Raw genomic sequence first — 14,227 nt, 5'->3', positions numbered from 1 at the left:
CCGCCCTAACCCACACTAGAGCTTTCATTTCTCTAGTTGTTACATCCACTTACAGCGGCCACTCAATGTCTCCGCCACTGCCACACATACTTTCTCTCTCACTCACTCGCTGTTTTCCCCGCACTCAAGTTCTCTTTACCCTTCACATGCAGGTGTGCAAAAAATACAGGGAACTACATATACAGTAGCATCAAGAAGTCCAAGTGCTTTTTTATTTTAACATGAAATAACAGATTTTGGAAAGTTGAAACTAAGAAAAACAAGGGGAAAGGTTTTATGTAATGAATAATTTTGCAGATGATATATTTTCATTTATACATTTGACAGACGCATTTATCCAAAAGCGATGTACAGGGCATTCAGGCTATACTGTACATTTTAACAGTATGTGTGTTCCCTGGGAATCGGACCCACAACCTCAGCAACAGGAACCCAATACCCGCAATGCTAAAAGAATCAAAACAATAATATAAAAAAGTCTAATTCAAGTTAAGTCGAATTAGAGATGTATACATCATCAGAAAGCTGAATAAATAAGCTTTTAATTCATGTATATGTATCTACTTGAAAATCTGGAATCTGAGGGTGCAAAAATTGAAATATTGAGAAAATCACCATTAAAATAGTCCATTAGAGGCGCTATAGCAGGCCGTTGCTAAGAAGAAACGGGTTTGTTTTGAATGGATCATAGGAACTGGCTAAAACTAATATTATCGTTTGTTTTAGATGGAATGCAATGTGTATAACACAATTTAAGGTACAAATGTTGTATTTTTCACCTCTTAGCCCCGCCTCTATGAAACGCGCTGATTTTTTTACAAAGCTCATCGCTCTGAATAGCAAGGTGTACTATGATTGGCCAGTTAACCGGTGGGTAGAGATTGGTCGAATTCTGCAAGCTTGTGATGTAAATGTAACTCCTCTTACCATATTTGGAACATCAGGCTCCAAATCAATAGTGGCGCATACATTGTGGCGGTCAGAGTCAACTCATACCACGAACTGAAGTAGATTAGTGGGGATGTGGTTACACAAGGTGTTTTAGGCAGGCCTGGGCTATTTTACATGTCTAATACATGTACGGGCAACTAATAACACACCAAAGACACAGAAAATAAATTACTGGCCCCATATGACCCCTTTAACCCTCCAAATTTCCAAAGAGTGGGAGCAGCAAGCAAAGTTTCTAGGCGAGTTTCCGGTCATTTTAGGTTTGCAATTTTGCTGCATCCACTCACAGAAATAAAGTTTGTATATATTTACAGTAGCAAATGTACAAAATATCTTCATGGAACATGATTTTACTTATTATCGTAAAGATTTTTCAATAATTTTGACCCATACAATGTATTGTTGGCAATTGAAATATACCCATGCTACTGTGTTTGGTTTTGTTTTCCAGGGTCACATATAAACATCTTCACCAAAGGTCTTTTAACCAAAGCAAACTCTGTAGCTCGTACTTGACTTCTTCACACAAGGTGCAGCCAACACGTGAGTGTGTTGTGTGTTGCTGTGCGCGAGTACCAATGTGAGACTAATGGCAGTGATGATTAAGACTGAGAGCACTGTAACACGTGTTGGGCGACACCTGAAGATCAATCTCTCTCCCTGCTACAGAGACAGATGGAACATTCATTAAATAGATGCTTGAACAAGTGATTAAGGAGTTGTGGGTCAACACACAAACAAACATGTACATTCTAAGCTCTAAATGTTCCCTTGAACGTTCTATGAAGTGAAGCAAGTTAGATAACATGCATAGTACAATGATGAATGCAATATTTATCACTGCAATAGTGTTATTTCAAAACCGTCTGACGGAAACAGAGAGAACATGGGGGTCCTGTATTCTGTGTATGCAGTTCAATATTATATTCTGTTTGGAAAAGTGATATCAAACATGACCAGCGATATCATATTATACTATTATAAAAACACCCATATCCCATTCATGCAAAAAGTATGAGCAAAGAAAGGTGGAGGATGCTTTCTCATTTATTTCAAAAGATTGAGTATTCAATCATAAAATCATTCTGTCTTTATTTTAAGAAAACATTAAGGTGGATCTCAAAGGTGAACGTATAAGGACATTTTGACCTCTTCCATTGCTCTGACTTTGAAAATCAACTCGGTCAACTCAACTAAACTTATCTACTTTTCGGAGCTGTCCCTCATCTCCTCCGGCCACTGAATCACTTGAGACAATCCAAAGCTTCAGTCATGACAGACCAGAAGACAGAATACCCATCTCATATTCATGAAGTCATCTAAGAGTACGGGAGAAGAACTCCATAATTTGTCCTCATCGCTTTTGGGACTGTTACACGGTGGACCACGGCATCGAAAAATGCTATGGCATGTATCAAAGTGTTGACACGCTGAGAGCATCTTTGATTCTCACGTATCATCTCATGAATTATTCATATCCCCCCAGGTAGCGACGCTGACAGTGATCCAGCCAACAAACACACATTCATGCACACATGCAGCTTGAGAAAGATTAAAGGTGAAAGAAAGTGCTGCTCGACTTCTCCTTCAAGCTGCTCTGATAACGCCCCACTTCTGACTTTTTTCTACGCATCAACCACTTTAAGCCACTCTGAGCAACAGAGGAGAGGTTTTAAATGCCTTTTACACACGATTTACTTTGCAGTGACTGTCCCTGAATGGCTGTTCTCAAACATGTTGGCTGAGTTCACAGTGAGAACTTTGGTATGTGTTTTGCTTTTCGCTCTCATTTTCCAATTGAAGTATACTTTCTTTGTAAAACATTTACATGCTCCATTGGTATTTTACAACCTGATCTTATGGGAATTTTACAAGGTGAATAATTTAAATTAAATTGTTTCATGTGAATTGTTCAAAAACATATGATTATATGAAAAACCAACACTGAAGCCCCCTAAACCTAATATCACCCACTATGAAATCTAACAGTATCATGTAGTCTGTTATCTGAATATGACATGACTTCATTCTTTCCCATTATTTGCATCTTTGCCTTTTTTTGTCAAGCAGCATGAGTTAGAAGGAAGAAGCAAAAGAAAGGAGATGAGTGAGAGAGTAACTAAAAGAGTGGATTATGAATGCAATGAATGAGTGTTGGGAAGCAAATAAGGATGTTTACGTAGTCCCCTGTCTAGGTGATGGTGACCCAACCTATTAAAAGCAACTCAAAAACACATACAAAGGCTAGTGTACAGATGTATTCAATCTATAAACAAGATTGACTTATTGCATCATCAGGGCTATTTTAGGTGGTTATGTTATCACTTTGATGAACTGTCACCGCTCACACAGTAAACCCATTAAGCTTTGGCCTGGTCTTTGATCAATGAATGTGCAATTCGAAGGAAAGCCTCCACTGAAACTTGTACCTATTGTCTGTTTCTGCTCTCTGCGTATTTCCAGGGGTCTAGTTAGTGAGATAGAAGACATGAGATGCTACACTGATACTTGTCGGTCTGGTAAGCAGCCTTTGTGGAAAAAGCACTCCATTCACACTCAGCAAACATATTTCTCAACATAAAGAACTATCTTAATGTGAGATGTAATATCTAGCAGCTTCCATTTATTTATTAACAAAATCCCTTATACGCCACCCCTAAAAAACTTTCAAAATGGATTACATTTTCTAGTCTAGCCACAGGTCTGTTGCTTTTTCCTGATTAAATAAATTATAAGGACCTAAGGCTGCTTGAGAAAAATCGATATATATAATATGCACTTAAGAAACATTGTATGTGACAGTTTGAATCAGACTGACGGAGAATAACCTGTCGGTCTAATTTTGGAATCAATCTCCTTCCTTCCTCATACAGAAGAAAAAGGGTTCATTAGATCACCCCATGCCACTCCAAAATAAAGGTGTTTCATATTTATGCAAATGCCTTCTGTTTATCGGACTGCCCCAGGCACCATGTCTAAATGAGGAGATGAATGCCATTATTGATGCTCGCAACACAGGAAAAAATAAAGAGATGCGGAAAAAACGCATGAATATATTAACTGGGGAAATATTTGTGGACAATTTAGCTCTAAACAAACACCTTTCAGTCGTTTCTGTCAGTGGTGGTGCTCACTGGTGAGATGTTTTCTTTATAAAATGTAAGCATGTTCGTACAGATTTTGCAATAAAAAGATGTGAAACCGTAGTCATAGTCATCAAATCAAATAGAAAGAACATTGAATTTTAGTTAAGTTTTTATCCTTTATTTATCTCTTCAGATTTTCACACTCTGCAATTGAAATATGATTGAACTGTCTGCATTCATTTAATAACAGAAATAGACTTGAATACAGAGAACCCAAGGACAGTTGACCGAACATGCCTTTATATTTTGAAATATTTGCTCACACTCATCCAAATAGGTCTGTTTTGTCTGCGGCTCCCCAGGCAACTGTATATCTGCCTGTGAAACCCTCTGTATCTTTCAGCACCAGGGCATCATCTTTTTTTAGGCTACAGAAGGTGATGTGAAAGATGGCTTGGCCACACAAAGCCAGCTTTGATTTATACAAGCCTGTGCAGGGCCTGACCTGGAGATTTTCCCTGGGGTGTAGTGTCTGTTAATGCATTCTATCTGTCTGTCTGTCTGTCTGTCAAATGTGTGGACATGTTTGCGTGGACACAACAGCCGCAGAGAAGCTACTTGACTTTGGTATGGTGAAATTGCATGTTGCCTATTTAGGTGTATCTAGGGCCTTGGGCATAATGCTTGCATTGTGTTGAATCTGTTAAACTTAATACCACTTGAATTTTGAGAAACGGCATCCTAACCTCATTATTGCCCAGGGGAAAATTGTATTACTGCTCGGAGGCTGTTTTATACCTCAGGGGATTTGAAGGAGCTCTCAGTTTTATTCCCGTCTCAGACTAGGCCGGCTTCTCAATAGGCGTTCTTCAGCAATCTGGTGTTCTCGCTCTACGTCATCAATAACCGTCAAAGTCCGGTTCCAATACTCAAGAACACAAGAACAGAGAACGTATGTAAATACCCGGATGTGCTCTCGATAGCAAGGATGCATTGAAGCGTGAAGTCCAAGAAGTCCCTGTGGCGCATCCATCCAAGTTCGTTCTTCCGAGGCTGCCTCGCAAGACCAGTCTCCACGAGAACACAAGTCTGTTTTTTTCGTTCTTGGAAATGACCAACGTCTTGGATTTTTCTCCTAATATTCCTTAGGAGAAATAGAATCAAACAAATGAGACATGATGTGTATGGAAGATTGAGATATTCAATAATAGTAAATAGCCAAAATGCTCAGTTTGTGACATTACTATTCAATTCACCCAAACAATGACCTTGATCACAATGACTGCAAAACATATTATATGCCTTCAGAATCACAAGTTGAACCATTCAGAACAGTTTTTGTGATACGTAGAGTAAAACCAACATAATGTAAAGAACATTCTATGAAAATATAATCCAGATACTGTATTTTAATATTGACTAAATTAGGCCATCTCAAAGATTGAAATCATAGTGAAATTAATGGTTGAAACCAAACTTTTAACTTTTAAAATCTATTAAGTAGATTTTGAGCCTGATTTTCACAGACTGACTCACAAACAAGCTTGTCTGTATCATTGCTATTTATTTACTTTAGAGTCTACAATTAAAGTATATTTGCCTGTAATAAATAAAGCTGTTATAAGCACTGCCATTTTTTATGTCTAAACTGGCTAAGAACCACCAATTTAGAAAGAACAAGCATGGATCAATCACAATTGAAATCCTAATTGTGCTATTTACCAGAAGGGCTGTCAGAGAAGAATAGACTGCCATGACACTCTTCGTGAAGGATGGTCCATAAACAACGATGTAAAAACACGCCTAACAATCAACTGGATTAATGATAATATGGTTTTTTTCTCCAATTTGTGTCTAAAATGCATCAGGATTGTGTCAGGTCTATACAGCAGATCTGTTCTGTCTGGTAATGAAGCACAAAGAATGTAATGTTATGAAACATACATGCGCACAAACAGGCCCCTGAGGTGTTAACTTCTTCCATATTATTAACATCCATCTCTACTTCTCAAACTACTGTACTGCAGGCATATTGTGGCATAAATTGTACATTTTAAGAGAGTCTGCTCCATCTCACTGACTTGAAATTACTCCATGGTTTCTGGAGCATATGTCTAGAGAGACTGATTCCAGATCTGTGACCTCTGTGAGACCTCTGTGGGTGGGATTCCTGCAGCAAACCCCCAGATACTCCCAGCGTCCTCTCTGGTAATGACTTTGACACCAGGTCAGAGACACAAAGAGGACCTGACATAACAGAAGCTCCAGTACTTTATCTCCATCAAACACATAAAATTAAACCATGAACAGCAGTTGTGGAGAGTGCATGCTGTCAACAGTAAAGAGGGGGTCGACTTCGATACAATGATGGTAAAAGCAAGTAAATCAAACAAGCAGCTCTAAACTAAGGGTTTTGGAACAATGGCAGAACAACGTTTCTTTTGAAAGTCTTCTCAGATGAGTACATGCTATAGCCTAACATCATTTTTCAGAAAAAGACAGCTGTTGTACTGAGCTGTTATTAAGATAAAAGTGGAGTGTGAAAGATGTCATTACGTTGTTGTGTTATATGGAAAAGAATACGATTTACTCGTTCATTTTTGTACTTGCGGCACTTTGTGCTACATTTCAGTTTGTCAAGATGTCATATGTAGTTGAAAGGTTCTAACTAGAGTGTATTGAAAAAGTTAGAACAATCTTTGCACATACATAGACACAGCATTGGCCTCTGAATTGTATGTTAAACAATTATTTACCAAGAAAAAGCCAAGTTAATGCTTGAGAAGAGTGAATTTCACAATATGTTATAGAAATATAGACACAGAAAAGAATCTGTATTTCTAAATTTATGGTATGTTTGTGTTTATGTCCGTCCATCCATCCATCCATTTTCTTCCGCTTTATCCGGGACCGGGTCGCGGTGCCAGCAGTCTAAGTAGAGATGCCCAGACATCCCTCACCCTAGACACTTCCTCTAGCTCTTCCGGGGGGACACCGAGGCGTTCCCAGGCCAGCCGGGAGACATAGTCCCACCATCGTGTCCTAGGTCTTCCCCGGGGTCTCCTCCCGGTCGGACGGGCCGACTTCATACTCGGCTGTAAACCGTCCCAGTGCATGCTGAAGGTCCTGGCTTGAAGGGGACAACACGACAACATCATCCGCAAATAGCAGAGACGAAATCGTGTGGTCCCCAAACCTGACACCCTCCGGCCCCTGGCTGCGCCTAGAAATTCTGTCCATAAAAATTACGAACAAAACCGGCGACAAAGGGCAGCCCTGCCGGAGTCCGACATGCACTGGGACACAAGTCCGACTTACTGCCGGCAATGCGAACCAAGCTCCTTCTTCGATCGTACAGGAACCTGACAGCCCTTAGCAAGGGACCACCGACCCCATACTCCCGAAGCACCCTCCACAGGATGCCGCGAGGGACACAGTCGAATGCCTTCTCCAAATCCACAAAACACATGTGGATTGGTTGGGCAAACTCCCATGAACCCTCCAGCACACTGTAGAGGGTGTAGAGCTGGTCCAGCGTTCCACGGCCCGGACGAAAACCACACTGTTCCTCCTGAATCCGAGGTTCTATTATCGGCCGTATTCTCCTTTCCAGTACCCTGGCATAGACTTTCCCGGGGAGGCTGAGAAGTGTGATCCCCCTGTAGTTGGAACTGTAGTTGGAACACACCCTCCGGTCCCCAGAGGCACTGTCCCCAACCGCCACACGATGCTGCAGAGGCGTGTCAGCCAAGACAGCCCCACAACATCCAGAGACTTGAGGTACTCAGGGCGAATCTCATCCACCCCCGGAGCCTTGCCACTGAGGAGTTGAAAGTTTAGGTTTATGTGTTTAGGTAAAATTATAATTTTAGCATCATTCTGTGAACTACAAACAATATATCTGCAAATATTCACATGAAATATTGGATCTATTTGCATTCATTTGCAGCCCAAAGAAACTGGAGAAACAGGTCAAAATAACAGAAAAGACGCTTTGATTTTTTTAAGACCTCAAATACCGCAAAGAAAATAAGTTCATATTCACTTTTAGCAAAACAACAGTAATATTTGTACATGTACACTATTTAGGAAAAGTTACTTTATGTTAAGACCTCAATTTCTATCACAGTTTTCATGTGTCTTGTCATGCTGTCAATCTTTCTCATTGCTGTTGGATGACTTTATGTCACTGTGGTTTTGTTGCAATTCAACAGACACTTGACTGGAATGACCACAATTTTTGTATACTCCGTGTAGATCATAAATACAGTACACTTGAATTAAACATTGCAAAGAACAAATGGCAACACTTAAAAACAACATTGTGTAATCTATCAATAATCTATAATCAATATAGATCTAATGGCTTTGACCTCTTCTCTCATTTTATGTGCTACTGTAGGAACGCTATCTCAGGACTGGGTCACGGACTAAAACACACGCCCACTTTTCACAGCATGCTTCTCTGACTATTAAACAGTCATTGTGGGGAGAACACAATTGATTTTCTGTCACAGAAACACATAAACAGCATCATCTCAATGCCCTGATGACTGATGGACACTCTCATGTGCCCAAAGGCTGGGGTGTAAAGTCACACCTGTGCACACACACGGGATACACAGAAATGCAAGTGTATTGCTATCCGCAGTCATTTGATGGCCCCAGTATTTTGATTTACCATTTTCCCTGTTACTGCAAACTAGAGAAAGTATCTAGAGAAAGATTTCTTTGTCTACTGAAAAGCCCTGAATCACCAAACATATGATAATTTGACATTTCAAGCAAACTGATCTATATTGCCATTTGCCATCAAATGTTACGCAAATATGGGAATAGCCAGGAGATCCATCAATTGAAGATTAAGTAGTTTCAATTAATTAATTCTCAGAATATGATAACCTGAGATATCATGTAGCTTTATTGTAGGTTCCTCATTTAATATTTTTTATATATAATGTTTTTATATATTATATTATAAATGTTTTGTTTTATATATATATACAGTATATATATATTTGTATCATATATTTTTTATATATACAGTATCTCACAGAAGTGAGTAAACACCTCACATTTTTGTAAACATTTTATTATATCTTTTCCTGTGACAACATTGAAGGAATGACACTTTGCTACAATGTAAAGTAGTGTGTGTACAGCTTGTATGACAGTGTCAATTGGATGTCCCCTCAACTCAACACACAGCCATTAATGTCTAAACCCCTGGCAGATGTCAGACCGCAGACTAAGGACATGGATTACTGGAACCATGTCCTGTGGTCTGATGAGACAAATATACGCTTATTTGGTTCAGATGGTGTCAAGCGTGTGTGGCGGCATCCAGGTGAGGAGTACAAAGACAAGTGTGTCCTGCCTACAGTCAAGCATGGTGGTGGAAACCAGGTGAGGAGTACAAAGACAAGCGTGTCCTGCCTACAGTCAAGCATGGTGGTGGAAACCAGGTGAGGAGTACAAAGACAAGTGTGTCTTGCCTACAGTCAAGCATGGTGGTGGGAGTGTCATCGTTTGGTGCTGCATGAGTGCAGGCGGCACTGGGGAGCTACAGTTCATTGAGGGAACCATGAATGCCAACATGTACTGTGACATCCCTTCGGATACTGGGCCGCGGGGCAGTATTCCAACATGACACATCTAAAGAAGCTCAGTGTAAAGGTGATATTCTGGCCAAGCATGTCTCCAGACCTAAACCCTATTGAGCATCTGTGGGGCATCCTCAATCGGAAGGTGGAGGAGAGCAAGGTCTTACAACCACCAACAAAAATAGCCACACAATATCTTGAATTTTTTTATTTTATTATTTACTCTCATGTGATTTAACTCCTGTAGATGACCCCCACACAGTTTCAATAGGTTCCAATGTTGTTTTGTTACCAGCGTTATACAAAATATCTACTTTTGTGTTCTGTAGAATAAAGTTGCGGCTCTTTGTGCCATTCTGCAGTCAATCCATCCAGTATTAGTCTCGTTTTAGCCGTTTCTATAAACACAAGATCAAGTTAAGAGAAACCACAATGACTTCAGGTTTTTGAGGTGACTACTCAAAGAGTTGGAGAATCACATTTGTTCACATTAGTGCTATTGCTCAACCGAAAATCCCTTACGATTATCTTGCTTTCCATGGCTGCTGCTCCTCCAGGCCTTCACAAACACTAAAGATGCTGTAGATATACTGGTGGGACACACTCCTAATCCAATTGCATGCTGTAATCCTCGCCCAAGGCAAATAATTACTGAACTCACAATCAGGTGTTATTTTTTAAAACATCAGAAGGTCTAGGGATTTGGTTTCTGCTCTAAAACCACCGGACCAGAAACAATTAGGGTTTAATCCTAAACTTTACGCAAAAATAATATGACGTCATAAATTAGAATCTTACTTTTGACTGGGATTTTTCTGTTTTTGTTTGTTTGGCTGGGGGGGTGTACTGATGCTCTGGATACTACAGTACCTTAAAGTGATAGTTCACCCAAAAATGAAAATTCTGTTATCATTTACTCATCCTTAGATTGTTCCAAACCTCTAAAAATGTCAGTATGTCAGTATGTATATTCAGAATGTAAGTTACCAAGTAGATCTTGTCCCCCATTTGCTTCCATACTTCAATGGGTGGCAAGATCTGCTCGGTGACTGACATTCTTCCAAATATATTCCTTTGTGTCAAGCAGAACAAAGAAATGTATGCAGATTTGGAACAATCTGAGGGTGAGTAAATGATGACAGAAGTTTCATTTTGGGTGAACTATCTCTTTAACTTCATTAGTTAGTTTGGGAGGGAAACCACTTCAAAATGACCTTGGTACACTGCAATCCAAATAAATGAGAGAATTTAAGCAAAAACACAAAACGGTCAAAAGAACATAATCATGTCACAATAAGCAGCAAATTGCAGAAAGAACACAGGCGTTTAATTAATGATTATGATTGCAGGGGGGAAGAGGGCCAAACACTAGCAGTTAATTAAAGAGAGAAACAAGGAGTCCTGCTGCACTGCTCAACACGAGACGTGCACAAAAACACAGAGATAATAAGAAAAAAATACAGTATATGCAGATTAGAAAGAGATTACGTTCATTAAAAGTGTTTACGTGTTTTATTTCGGTTATACAATGTGTTGTTTAATACAGGACAACATGGTAACAGTTGGTGCAGGAGACCTGACCACTGAATGGAGTAGTTAATTTAAGATGAGTGTTTTTGAGTTTAAAGCAATACTATTCAGTTAAAACAGTACATGTTCCCGTTTGTTTGTGAATTTATTGACAATTTTGGGTCAGTTCGTTTGTCAGCATTATTTTCAGCCAACACAGCATTCGCAAATGGCAAAAGATAGCTTCTCTCTGATTGAATAATGGTTCATTATGCATCATTAAAGATATGCTTCGCATGCATACTGTAACAGAGCACAAGTGTGTTATTTTCGATTGGTCATCTCACTCGGGTCGAAGTTCATTGCTGCTTACTAAAATCAATACAGCTTAACTCCACATTTGTTTCCCAATTATCAATGTATATCAAATATATCTGTATATATCAAACGTCTTTCCACTACGGCAAATTATGTGGTACAAAAACACAATTCCTTTAGTCCATGTAGTGTACATATATAAAAAGTTTATTTGCAAAGACATGTTTTTATGGTGCATTCCAATCAATCGAACTACAGTAGATTTAAGTAGTTATAACTAAATAAAACACAATAAAAACATGATAACACAATAAAAAAAATTATTTTTGATCTATATACAACATACAATTTATGGACAAAAGTATTGAGAATAAACAATTTATTACAGTCATTTCAGACAAAACTAATATTAATGCTACACTGTACAATACCATTTTGTTTCCATCATCGTTGCAACAGTTTGGAAAGGCCTTTTTTGTTCTGAAATGACAGTATCCTGTGTACAAGACATGTGTACACATTGTAATCTGAAATGGGCAGTGAGAAATGATCATGATCACTCAGAGTTTATACTGAAGTTAAAGGTTCAGTCTCATGAGCAACACAGAGACAGGCTGAAGACAAGTTGGGAGCGTTTACCTGGGTCCATCCAAGTTAGTCAGGGTAAGGGTTCACTGCAGGTCGGCCAAATAAGATAATGAAGCTCTAGAGCTGGAATAAGGGAGGACAATTGCAACAATATAAGTCACTCGTACACAATAAGGCAAGGTTTAAAGGAATTTTTCACTGTCAACATACATTTTCATGATAATTTACTCCTGTCACCCCTGTTGTCATCCAAGATGTTTATTTATTTTTTCTTAAGTCTAAAAGAAATTAAGGCTTTTGATGAAAACATTCCATGATTATTCTCTATATTGTGGATTTGAATGGACTCCAAACGGTTAAAAGGTTAAAAGGTAAAACAACGATGTAGAACTTGGAGGAGAAGATGAGATGGATTTTTTCGCCATGCCCTACCGATGTGAAGCGTGACATTTTCAACGTAATTTACATATTACGTGAAGTCGTAAACATGCTTTGCAGAACAGAGCAAGGTGAGCATTTGTGTTTATAAAGCATATACATTATTTATTTTTATGGAAATTACAGATAGTTTCGCTAGATAAGACCCTTATTCATAGTCTGGTATCAATTAAAGCCATTTGAATCTGCACTGAAACGGTAATTTTGACCTTCAACCGTTTGGAGTCCATTGAAGTCCACTATATGGAGAATAATCCTGGAATGTTTTCATCAAAAACCTTAATTTCTTTTCGACTAAAGAAAAAAATACATAAACATCTTTAATGACAACAGGGGTGAGTAATTTATCATGAAAATGTATGTTGAAAGTGAACAATTCCTTGATGTTCAAAGACATTGAAAGCATAATAGGGCCATCATTTTATATCATTCATTTTAATATCAATTATTTAAAATGAATACAATGCATGATCATGATCACACACCCAAACCTGTAGACAATGCACCTTACCAGACCATATGCTACAGAGTGCAGATGTTCACACAAAACCCGTTCTTAAATTCAAGTTAGACCGAATGCAACCAAAAGGATCAGAATGCAGGGATTTCAAGACACGAGATCAAGTTGAATTCCTTTGAAGTCTTGACACACCACCTTGAAAGCATGGCTGTCATAGTGCGACAGCCGGGAACAGCGAGACGGGACACGCAGCCCCCAGGCCTTCCTCCGTCAGACTTGCATCTTCTAAAGTAAAATGGATTGCAGTGGACTATTGATCAGTGACAGGCTTATGTACAATGATACAAGTAAAATATACCAGTATTGAGTTAAAGTAACCCTGCATGCTGTAATGTCTTAACTGACCTTCACTGCATTTAGAATTAAATACTGATATAGCTTATAATGTAATTAACTCGACAGTTTAAGTTTTGTTCCAAAATGTCATCTTCAGAAGAGTCTGTCCATAGTTGCTCAGTCAGTGGCTTGTAGTACACAGAGGGTAAGGTTTAACTAATACATCCTACAATTTACATGTCATAAGTTGTGAAGTAACTTATTTTTTGAAATTCACAAAACAAGTTCTCATGGAAAAAGCCACTAAATATAACAAGTAAGAAATGACTTACAGCGTACTATGCGGATGCGGTTTGTTATTTAATGTTTTACTTCCCATTTTGGAAAGCTGTGCCTGTGCTCTTTTCATTTTCAGTTAATTTAAGTAGATCACCAGAAGGAAATGGATAAAAGTTAACAAGACTAAAGTTCCGTTTTCATATCCATTTGGTTGGATCATTTAGCTAAAGCAGCCACTCATAGCACAATTTGTCAGCCAACTGGTGTCTTCTCTGTTAAAAAGCATTCAGTTTGTATAAAAGCTCAGAGAATACAGAGACAGGTGAAGCATGAAAAAACAACAGTTGGTACGACTAAGAGGATTAATTAAACCAGATCGGTTCTCTGAAATTTTACAAGATGTTTGCTTTCATTCTACTAACTTTTCATTTCATGCTGTTCTCAATTACAGGCATTTGTTTGTACAGTTCGGTGCAAAATTATATTTTTCTGGAGCATGTTAGATGCTTCACTAGACATTATGTGTTTTAATATTTTAAATATTCTCTTTAGTGTGTCAGGTAGAAACACCAGTACGTCACTGAACCCCACAGACGAGAGCAGAGAAAAATCTAACTAAGGAATGTATTTACAAACACTAAAATGAACAGAACAGGGTA

The sequence above is a fragment of the Barbatula barbatula genome (genome assembly GCF_947034865.1).
Source record: "Barbatula barbatula genome assembly, chromosome: 7".
Classification (NCBI taxonomy): domain Eukaryota; kingdom Metazoa; phylum Chordata; class Actinopteri; order Cypriniformes; family Nemacheilidae; genus Barbatula; species Barbatula barbatula.
Note: the sequence above shows the minus strand (reverse complement) of the source record.